The sequence below is a fragment of the Psittacula echo genome (genome assembly GCF_963264785.1).
Source record: "Psittacula echo genome assembly, chromosome: 1".
Taxonomy (NCBI): Eukaryota; Metazoa; Chordata; class Aves; order Psittaciformes; family Psittacidae; genus Psittacula; species Psittacula echo.
The window spans coordinates 133927084-133938072 of NC_137735.1; positions in this window are offsets into that span (position 1 = coordinate 133927084).

A 10989-nucleotide genomic window follows, 5' to 3' on the forward strand; every position below is an offset into this window, starting at 1 on the left:
GAATGCACAGAAAGATCTGGAAGGGTTTAGATTAGGACAGATTGACTATTTACCAGATAAGGTAATTACAGCCAAGGGTTTAAATCTGTTCACAGCAAGTAGGGTATTTACTACTGATTACAGGGAAGTCAAATTGGACCTCGGACACATTGATGGTAGGAGTGAGAAGGGACAGGTATTTCTGTGAGCTGCCCATTTAACTTGCAGAGACTTGTAACATCAGTACCAAAACTGGCTCATTTTTTCAACCTATGGGGTTGTCTCTGCTTAATATGCTTGATATTGATAAAATGCTTGCTGTTTATACACACTTGCAGTACCTACAGGAGTGGTGTCAGGAATAAAACCCACCAAGAGTACAGATAAGGTTAGTTAACCTTGAAGGTTATTGCCCTCTCAGAGTGAGAAATATCTGACGGTATCTTCAAAAGATACATTTCTTTTTTAACATTAAACATGAACACAGCAGTACCTGAACTACATCGAATGGAAATGAGCCCCTCTTTGAAAACAGCAGCACAATCATGTTTTTAAACAGAGATTTATACAATCTCTGCCTATGCTGTGCAAGAAAGGACTGTTAGGATGACAGGGCTGGATTTTCAACAGCCTTCAGGCTACAGTCCATGCTGCAGTTTGTGTCCATCATTCAGCAGCAAGAAATATCAAGAGGAATTAATGATGAAGTAGAGGGCTGTGGTTGCCCTTAAGCCTTCCAGGAAATGTTCTCAGGAGCAGAATTTGCATTGAAGCTCTCAATATATTTTGGATGTGTTTGATGAAAGCTCTGTTGGTCCATGCCAGGGCTACAGCAATGCCTCTTCTAACTTCAATTTGGGGCAGTCATTCCCTATGAAAGATGTCAGCAAGGCATAATTCTGCATTGCAGAATGGTGTCTTTTCTAGGGACACCTAGATCTTATCTGATTTTGAATGTTTTCCACTTCCAATAATGCCAGAATTCCCTAAAAGACTTAGTTAAAGGGGTTTTATTTTTTCTGGTTCTACAGAGATCTTAAGATCCCCATAGCCCTTACCAAGAATAAGGGAAAAGCTGTGCATATTTGTGGTAATGCCATCAAAATCAGTGAAGTTGAACTGTGTGTAGACCATGTGTTCCTTTTGTTTTATAGTATCTCAAATTAAAAACCCTTGGCTAAACTTACTGAATGTCTTTCTTGATTCTAGAAATACAAGACTTAACTGACTCAGGGAAAAAATATCAGGAAGAATACTATTTTACAACAGAATCTTTAATGCTTCTTTAATAAGCATATTTATTGAAGCTTGTGGTTTTCATTTCCTCACAAAAACTCCAGCAGCACAGATCTTCTCAATCAAATGCATTATTGGCCCTGCTCCACCTTGCCATTAACTGTAAATCAAAAGCTGCCACTAAAAAATAAACCTGATTTTTAATACATTAAGTAGAAAGAGAAGAGAAAATAAAGGTAACTGAAACACTTCAGGTGCTGAGAAAAAAGGCTGCAAAGCTGAATTTTAATCTTGAGTGAGTGACCTGGAGCACAGCTAGTGCATGTTCCTAAATACTATGGTGCTTGCTGTGCAAAGGCTTTCTGCTCTCAGTTTAATGCATGTGACAGCTTTACTGATGGGCCCTCCTAGGTCTTTAATGCCGTGCTTTGGATTTAATGCTCCAAACAGTTTGAAGAAAAATGCCTTCCCCTAACAGCGTTAATTATAATGCTCTAAGAAGTTAATTGATTACAATCTCCCATTATTCATTATCTAAGGCATTACACCTGTAGCTCCAACTGAAGTATTTATCACTCTATCCAACAGATAGTTGTCTGTGCCATACTCCAGGCAAGATCTGCCCGTACCAAAAAGTACAAATGTAATGTGCTATAAACCTAGCAGGAGCAGACAGCTAGCTTCTCATTGAGCTGAGGACAAACAGAGCCTGAAGGACAGCAAAGTCCAGGTTGTGCAGAGGGATGAGGAGATAATTTCAAGGATGCAGACCTGGAAAGGCTATGGCAAGCCAGGCACACTCACGTCCCTATCAATGGGTTAAAGCTGTGTGGAAACAACCAGCATGTAAGGAGAAGAGGAAAACAAGTTTACGCAACATATTATTCTAGGTGGACACAGCATGCTACATGCTGAAAAACAGCCTTATGTTTTTGCATATTGAAGAGATACATCTAAGAAACCCCTCTGAGATGCTGGGTGTATCAGCTTGGCCATGGCAGGGGCAGGGAATTTAGTCAACAGGTTTTTTTCCATGAATGAGTGCAGGCAACACACTGCCCCTATATAAAGTGTACACGTATCTTAAAAGACAACCTCTCCTCTTTGCTCTTCTGACACTGCTACAGCCCCTGGAGGCGCCAGTGTAGTAACCACAAGGAAACAGGAGATAAATGAATTTTCCTGAGCCACTTATAGAACATATACTTAGACAGATAGGCTTTATTTAGGGCTTTGAAGACAGCGAGTACAGGCAGAGGAGCAGAAGGTTACTGACTCAGACAATCCGTACTTGACAAGCAGGAGGCTGAATGCTGCAGCAGCTGCTGTTTAAAACGGGTTTTATCAGAACTTTACCAGATCAGATTCACCCTGGGCAGGCAGTGAGGGTGTACAGGAGAGAGACACATGCTTTTGGGATTAGCTATTTGAGTTAACATGGCATTTTCCACTTTCGAGGAGACCTGATATAAGCAGGAAGCAGAAGCAATAACACCTCTTGCATCCTGATGAGTCTTAGTGAAGCCCACTGAAGTCAACAGAAGATAGAGGAGAGCAAGGCATCTCCATGGCCTTTGCTATCCCACAAACTTCAGCTTTCCTCAGCTCTGGCATTACAGCTAGCAAAACATGGGCAATAGCAACACAGTTTGAACCACCGGGAATTTCTGTGGTTTTCTGGCTCTTATTATTTTTGTTATCCTGTGGCTGTTTTCACGTATCCTTAAAGACAACATGGAGGTTTGCCCAATTACTAATAGCCAAAATTTCATTGACTCAAAAAGGGGCAAGTTCCAACCTGAGACAGAAAAACAACCAAAATATGAGGGGAAAAGATAAAAATGTGGCACATAAAAGTCCTAATTTTAAGCTGCAGCTTTTACCATATCCACTACTCTTCCTTCCTCCTAGTGCTTGTTGATCAATGTGACTAAAACATTTTTTCAAGCTTATAGAAGTCCCTTCCTACAGTAAATAGAGTGGTAACTATCTACGCAAGTTAAGAGTGAACAATTTAAAAGATACTTCAGCTGATATTTGTAATAGGAATGTTCATAGGAAAAATTAACACCATTTGAAAGGAAAAGGATTAGTAACTTGTGGTAGCCTGAGGGCAGGAAGAACTGACACAATGTTATTGCACACTTTATGCCCATGCAATATTAATGCAATTGCCATGCCAACTGTGACATCCTCTGAAATTATATACCTTTACAATTACAGAATGTCTTCTGGAGGAAAAACAAGTCTGCAGCTTGCAGGGAGGCTGCTGTAATCTAAAAACTACCTCCTCTTTTTATGAGCATTCAAACACTTCTCCAACAATTCCTTCTTCTAAAGGCTGTTGTGATAAATTAGTTTCTAATTTGTTTCAGACCTAAGCTTAGCCATGTCTGTCTTTTTTTAATACATACTGAAAAACAAATGTATACTTTGAATTTACAGGATTATAGTTTAAATGTAATAAATCATACAAGAAAAGCACAAAGTTTGCACAAAGCAGCTAACCAAAGTCTTACGAAGACTGAAAGGTTCAACATGTCAAAACCAGCCATGGCTACATTCACCATCCCCCTTGCTCAATCAGGAGCTATGGCAGGATGAATCATTTACATTTCTATAGTGTTAGTACAGTGTTTTCTGAATCATATTAAGACTAATATAGGAACGTATATAATCCAGGGGCCTGAATAGCAGTCATAAAGTAATTGTTCAGTAAAGTAATACAAAGGCACCAGACACCATGTCATGGTAACATTATCCTTTTTATAATGTATTCAGAAAAATAAAAATGACATAAGCAGGTTTTAGTAACGATGTCTCACTTCTATCAAAATGCCTCATGTGGATTACATACACTGCAGTCCTTTTTATAGTCTCATTACAATTCCTTTCAAATTGAAACCAGGCTGTGATTCAAATTCCCATTCTTCTACTCATCTCAATACGAAGTGGAAGCACCCAGTACCTCAGATTTATTAGAAAGAATACAAAGGCTTATGAAACAAGAAATAGTGAAAACAAAGTGCTAAGTAAGTGTCCTGCCCCCAGCAGAAACTGGGGGTGGAGATTCAAGGTAGCAGCTACTTAACATTCATTGTCTTGTTACCAAGGGAGGAGGCACTGGATGGTGTCAGAGGGATTTCAGACTCACTTTGTGACTGGTTGAGAGTTCTCATCCAACAAAAATACCATAAAAGCATTTAAGAGTTTCAATGTCCCTGTTTATCTTCATGAAAAGATGCAGATACAGATGGAATTAAGACAAAGAGAGGACTCTCTGATCCACTAGAATCAAGTTCAAAAGTCCAACTCCTACCACTGGGTGAGAGACTGGTTTTACTTTTCTCTAGTATTTAGCTATCATTACCATGTCCTGGTTGGACACACTCATGGATCTTCAACTTTATTCCCACCTGTTCAGCCTTATAAACTACTCCAGCACAAACACAGCGTACTCATAACTTACACTGAAACGTGCTGATGTCAGTCATACAATATCCAACCTAACACATTGGCAGAATAATCCTGCCCTGGTTTCTCTTCCTTACAGTCCAAGCAGGCAGTGGGAGCATGGTTACTGCAATCAGGGGATGCTCTGCATCCAGAGCCATTTCCAGGCCAAGGAGTAGAAAGATGCTCTGGTGCCAGAGAGAAGAAGGGTGTCTGGTCCTGACCAAAGCGTTCAGCAATTAGAAAGCTAGGACACTGATCTCAGCCATGGACACAGCTTTAATATAAACTATCCAGCATCCTCACTGTTCTACCCAGCTCCATCATGTGCCTGTCTTGTGAACAAAGTTAAAACCATGTGCGATGAGCTCTGTGCAACTATGTGACCCAAGTTAGGGGAGTACAGAAAACACTGCTTTTCAGTTAATTCCTACTGTCATCAGGCTTATAGCAGATGTGAAATTGGCCCAGTGACACAAATTCTTGAACATAACTTTGGTCTTCTCCTGACAGTGGCTGACTAATGCAATACGGGGTGAGAGATGCTGAGAAGGGAGCCTTAGTGGGAAATACTTGCTGTATTGCCCAAATCTCTGTATGCTTTGCCACAGCAAGAATAACACCATGGTATGGGTGATAAAATATGCTCTGAGTATAAAGATAGACAACAGTCTTACACTTCATGATATAAAATTATAAACCTAGCATAGCTAACCAAGAAATGTAGAACAGACCAAACCAAATGCTTCTCACTATAACCCTCCCCACAAAAGATGAGAAAAAAATCCAACCATTCAAGTAAATTAGACCTGAAAACCCTTAGAACATATTTTATCCTACATTTGGTTAAACTATGATATATGTGTACATGTTAAAAGGACCTGGAGAGGTTTTTAACAGCTTTCTTTGGAAAACACTAGTCAGTCAAACAGCAGACTTGCGCAAAGCTCAGTTCCAGTGACATCATGGTTTTATTTATGACATTAACTTCTGTGGTTATGCTGGCAGGAATCATTGAACCACCCACTGTAATAAGTATTAGACCATTTTGTTTCATAGCTATTTCTTGGATATGCCTTTATGTACTTTTCACTAAAATGAAACCACTTCTGAAACAAAGAATAAGCGGGAGGTACTTCTAGGGCAAATTTCAGCCAAACCTGCTCGAACTGGTGGGAACATTTAAGGCAAACACTGATAAATCTTTACCTTTGTATGGAGCAAATCAGGATACAGCTCATCTGAAGGACTGCAAGACCTCAGCAGGAGGCCCCCTAACTCACAGCTCCCCGGCAGAGCTCAAATCCCCCTCCTGGAAGCCTGACAAACCCCAGGCTTCAATCACCACAACATGCTTCTCCAACTTGCCATTTACCCTGGAAATTTTATTATTATTCTTTTTATTATTTAGATTATCATAGCACCAAGGAACACCATGAAGAACACTGCCTTGAAAACACACAACAAGATGCACCATAACCTTGAATAAATTCTGTAGCCTCAGCACAAAGCAAGAATCAAGAGATTACACACATGCTGGTGTAAAAGAGCAGTGAAACAATATTGGTCAGCATGACTAGGAAGGATCCCAGCACACCAGTGGGCTAACTGTTATAAATTAAGCCAATGGAATTGTGCTGATTTACTGAGAAAACATCCTGTCGAGTTTGTATTATACTTAACTGCTGCTTCATATTTAATTATAAGAATGTTAAAGCAACACAAAAGCCTACAGCAACAAAGTCGGCGCCTGCTGTGCACCAGCTGTCTGCAGTGAGAGAGCATGATGGATAGCCCCAGCCTTTGGGGGGTCTATGGACTAAAGCAGTCCCTCAGCAACCAAAACCACTGGTTTCTTCATGCATTACAATCTTTGTTGCAAGAGTACTTTCCCACTGTGCCCATTTCCATTGCTGGAAAATAATTATTGTTGTCGGAGCTAATCCTGTTTTCATTTACTTCAGTGGGAGGAAAAAAAAAAAGAAATCCATGAGACAGAAATTACAGGGCTGGAATTTTAATCCTAACGCATCTTTTGGCAAGAATGAAGCAAAACTTCCCCTGAGCTTCCCAATGCTGCCCATTGGATGGGCAGAGCTCAGTACCACAGCCCAGAGGTTTGCTTCAGGACGCTGCCATGGCTCAAACGGCAGCATGCACCAGTGCCAGCACCACGTAGAGCCAAGCTCCCTGGGTCCCAGGCAGTGCTGCAACATGCACATCGTGTCCTTGCAACACAGATGTTGAGGAAGCAGACACACACAGCAGGCAGAAATCCGTCCTTTTGAGGGAAAGCAAAGCGTGATGACAACCTGGTGTACAAGCAAGAGCCCACGGTTGGTTGGGGAGGGAAGGTGGACACTTTCTTCAAGGGATGAGATTCACCCCTGGATTTGTGTTGTGGAAGCATAAAAAAAGAATCTAGAATGCTATTTTTGTCTCCTAAACAAATTCAGTGAGTCTATTTCAGCAAATTACCGTCATTAAACACGTCTGAAAGCAGCTGTAAGTAGGGGAAAAAAAACAACGATAGTCATACAGAGAATCACAGTGCCAGGACTGCGGCAAGAGTGATTAATATTTTAGAGGAGGTTGGAAGAAACTTATAATAATGTTAAATTATGAAACAACCAAGTCAAAAGAGATTTTTATTTCTGTTTTCCGCTGCTGAAGATGAATTCCTGATAAGTCCCAAAGGGTGTTCCCTCCCCTCTTCAGTCCCCACCTCCTCCCAGAAAGGAAAAGGGAAAAAAGGCTTCAAGTTTTCTGTGCAGGAAGAATCTGAGCTCAAAGGAGCTAATAGAAGGGTCCAACATAGAATATCGCTCGTAACTTATCCATTTTATTGCCAGCCCCCCTTTCAGGTGTTTATTGCTTTTCCCATCTGTTTCAGGAGATGCTTTCTATGATTTTGGACAATCAGACATGCTAAAATCATGCTAAAAATATTCCAGTTGCAAAATATGATGCTTCATAAAATACCAGAAAGCCAGAAATAATTCACAGGGAAGCTTTCAAAATGCTTCAAGAACAGTATAAAATTGCATTCTGAATTATAAAAACCCTATGAGAGAGAGGGCTCCCTAAAGACATTTAAAGCTAACTGAAACTTTTTGAACATTAACATTTAGAAATTTGGAGGAAAAACGTTGAAGACATTTTAAAATCTGCTTTCCCAATGCATAGAGGTCCCTGGGTGGATGTTCACAGATCCAGCTCATATCTTTTATTTATAAATTGTCAGATGAAAGTGAGAAATTTCAGGTAGGTTTCTAAGGAACTTGTAGCACTTGCTACCGGAGCAAACACTTTAATAACAGGGTGCTAATGTGTCACTCCTTGCCTGCAGAGCCAGGTAAAATGACTGTGCTATTCCAATGCCATTTGAAAGTAAAGCATATTAACTGAAAACACCCTGAAAGCTGACTTTACATTTACTCTTGACTGGGAGCACACAGATAGTTAATCGCACAGCTCAGCTGACAGTGGTAACATGTTAGCTAAGCTGCTCCAGTGACTACATGTGGATGTGTGAAAGGGCAGCTTCTATTCTGACTCATTGTTGTTTTGCACCCAGTAATTCTGTTTCTGACTAATTCACTAAATCATCATCTCTCTATATGCTTTAACGTGTTAATTCCTCCATGCTTTTAGAGTGGGCTGCATTTTTCACCTGAGACAAAGACTGGAATGCAGAAGTAGATTTTAGCTATCAGCAGTCACGCATATTTTGCAGCATCATTTGATAAAGCCATGAAGAGGTCTAGTGTTCCTCCTCCTGAAGCAGGGCAGGAAGGCAATATTACAAATGATCTTGTAAAACACACTTCAGTGTGCAATGTTTAAACTGCTCCAGAGACAGCTCTGGTAGATACAGCAAATCCAAGAAAATCATATGTCAAGAAAGATTTCTGACAGGCAAGAAACTAAAAGCCGTTAAGCCCTCTATAGATCACCTTATTTTCAGCCATTTATTCATGTCTTAGTGACAATACCCTCTCCACTGCCTTTTCTTCACTATGTGTTACTTTAAATGACAACACATGAACTCAATGTGATAACTGCAAGACTCAATGTGATAACAGATTTTTAGCCAAATTCTCAGTTTACAGGACCCCATAGATGTACAATTGTTTAATGTAATCGAACCAAATTATCTGGCTGAGCAACTTGGCTCTCCATGCTTTTGAAAGACCCAGAATGATGAGCATAAAGTTTAAATTTGTAATTTCAATCCCTTGCTACAATATACACCATCAATTCTGCACAGTTGTATATACCTCCCAAGGAAGGAAGCTGTCAGCATCATGACCACATTTAAATAGTGTTTCTGAGATCAGATTGGTTTAAGCCAAAGAAAAATATAACAACTCCTTACACTTCACTACCTGTTACTTGTGCTTTAGCACTGTGGTATAACTTCATTTCAGCCTTCCCAGATGGGAAACTCCAAATTTCCCCCTCCAAGCTTTCTATGTGCAGCCTGTAACGGGTATTGCAACGTCAAGCGGATGTGCAACACCAGGAGACTTCTCAGTACTTGCTTCTGGTAACTACTACTGTCCATGCTGTTATTCAGCTAAAGTAGCCATGCTAAGCTTCTGTACTTCATAACAAATCATAACAATAACAGGATTATATGTGGATAATCATCTGTGAGAACTGCTGACAGAATGGCAGGAAAAAAGACTGTCCATTATGTTAAATCCAGCTTGGAGGAGCCCCAAAGGAGGGGGAAGTGCAGACCCATGGCCCTGGGGTGCTTTCAAAGCAGCCTACCATGCTCCAGGCAGCTTTCTAAAGCTCTGATTTGGCCGGGTAGGGCCACCCAGCAGGGCCAAGGGCAGTCTGTTATCCACTAACAGCAGGCACGTTTGTTGGAGACTCGACATAGTAAAAAGCCTAAAAAGTCAGAGGAGGCTGGATTCCACCCCATGACCCACCAGACTCTCCTTTCCACAACACAAAGGACGAGGGCAGAAACTGTTTCCATCTCCCACATTACAGATAGCTTAGTTTATCACAAGAGCCCCTGTTGTCCCAAGAACATCAGTAGGAACAGCAAGGTTAGATTTGCAGGACAACCTTTGTTGCTTATAACTCATCTTCAGTCCCATTTCTCTAGCCTCCAGTAAAGCAAGCAGCTCCATATTCCACACTGTTACTTTGAAGAAGTTGTAAAACAGATGTTGTTCTACAGATTCATGGAGTACTTGGAGCAGAAAGGAAGTCTGCCATGAAGAAAAAAGAGGTCAGTTTCTTTTGTTGCATTCATTGGTGCGGTTGTGCCATTTTGCTTCTGCCACACATTTGTTGTTGCTGTGAAATAGAATATTGATTGGAGAAAGTAGAAGGGAGGCAGTCACAAAAGCCTGAAACATCAAAACTGGTAAGTATACCCATTTTAGGGAATGTCTGATCTAGAATGCACCAAAGAGCATTTGATCTTTGGCTTCCCCCCAGCCCACAGATATAAGCAGCTGCAAATCTAGGTTTGAAAAAACAAATGATCAGTTGCACAAAGAAAAGATGTTATCTTTAGAAGTTGGATTATGTCTCTTATTGCTGATTGCCAGGCATGGTAAATATTTGCCTATTTACTTTTACTTTGTTAAAGTAAAGGTCCAGATTCATAAACATACTCTACTTGCTTTATACTATCCCAAAGATGAAAAGCAGCCATAAACTCTGCTGAAAAAAACTGATTACACTTGCTTTGTATGGACAGAATGAAATAAGCCAGCAAGAATATACCAGTCAGTGTAGATATAAAATCTGTCTCCACTGCTAATAGACAATTTACCTTCCTAAAATGCTATGCTTTAAATAGAAAACATGTCTCTTTCTTTGCTACTGACGTAGCTTCCACCTTTCCTATAACATTGAGATATGTCTTTAAAATTGCATGTTCTGATATTCATTCATGTTTTTCAAAGGTCACTTGTATTTCCAAATCTGTTGATGATAAAGCTTAAACAGTAGGGAAATGATTCTTGTAATGGCTTTGTCTGTTCAGTGTCTATTTCTATTTCCTGAAGGAAATCAAATCATGAGGAATATTAAAGTCCCTGGTCACATATGTGAATATTTCATAAGTGACTTCTGTATTTATTTTCCTAAAAGGGATTCATCACCTCTGAATTACTCTGCTTACAAAGTGTTACATCCAAAGCATACAAAAGTCAATTCAAGTCTTCTGAATAACACTTAGTAGGCTTAACACCAAGCCTTAAAGTTGAAGAACAAATGTATCCCTGTATGCCTTGGTTTTTAGATTGAAAGCCATTGAACTTGGTCATTAAGAATAATTTAATGATATGA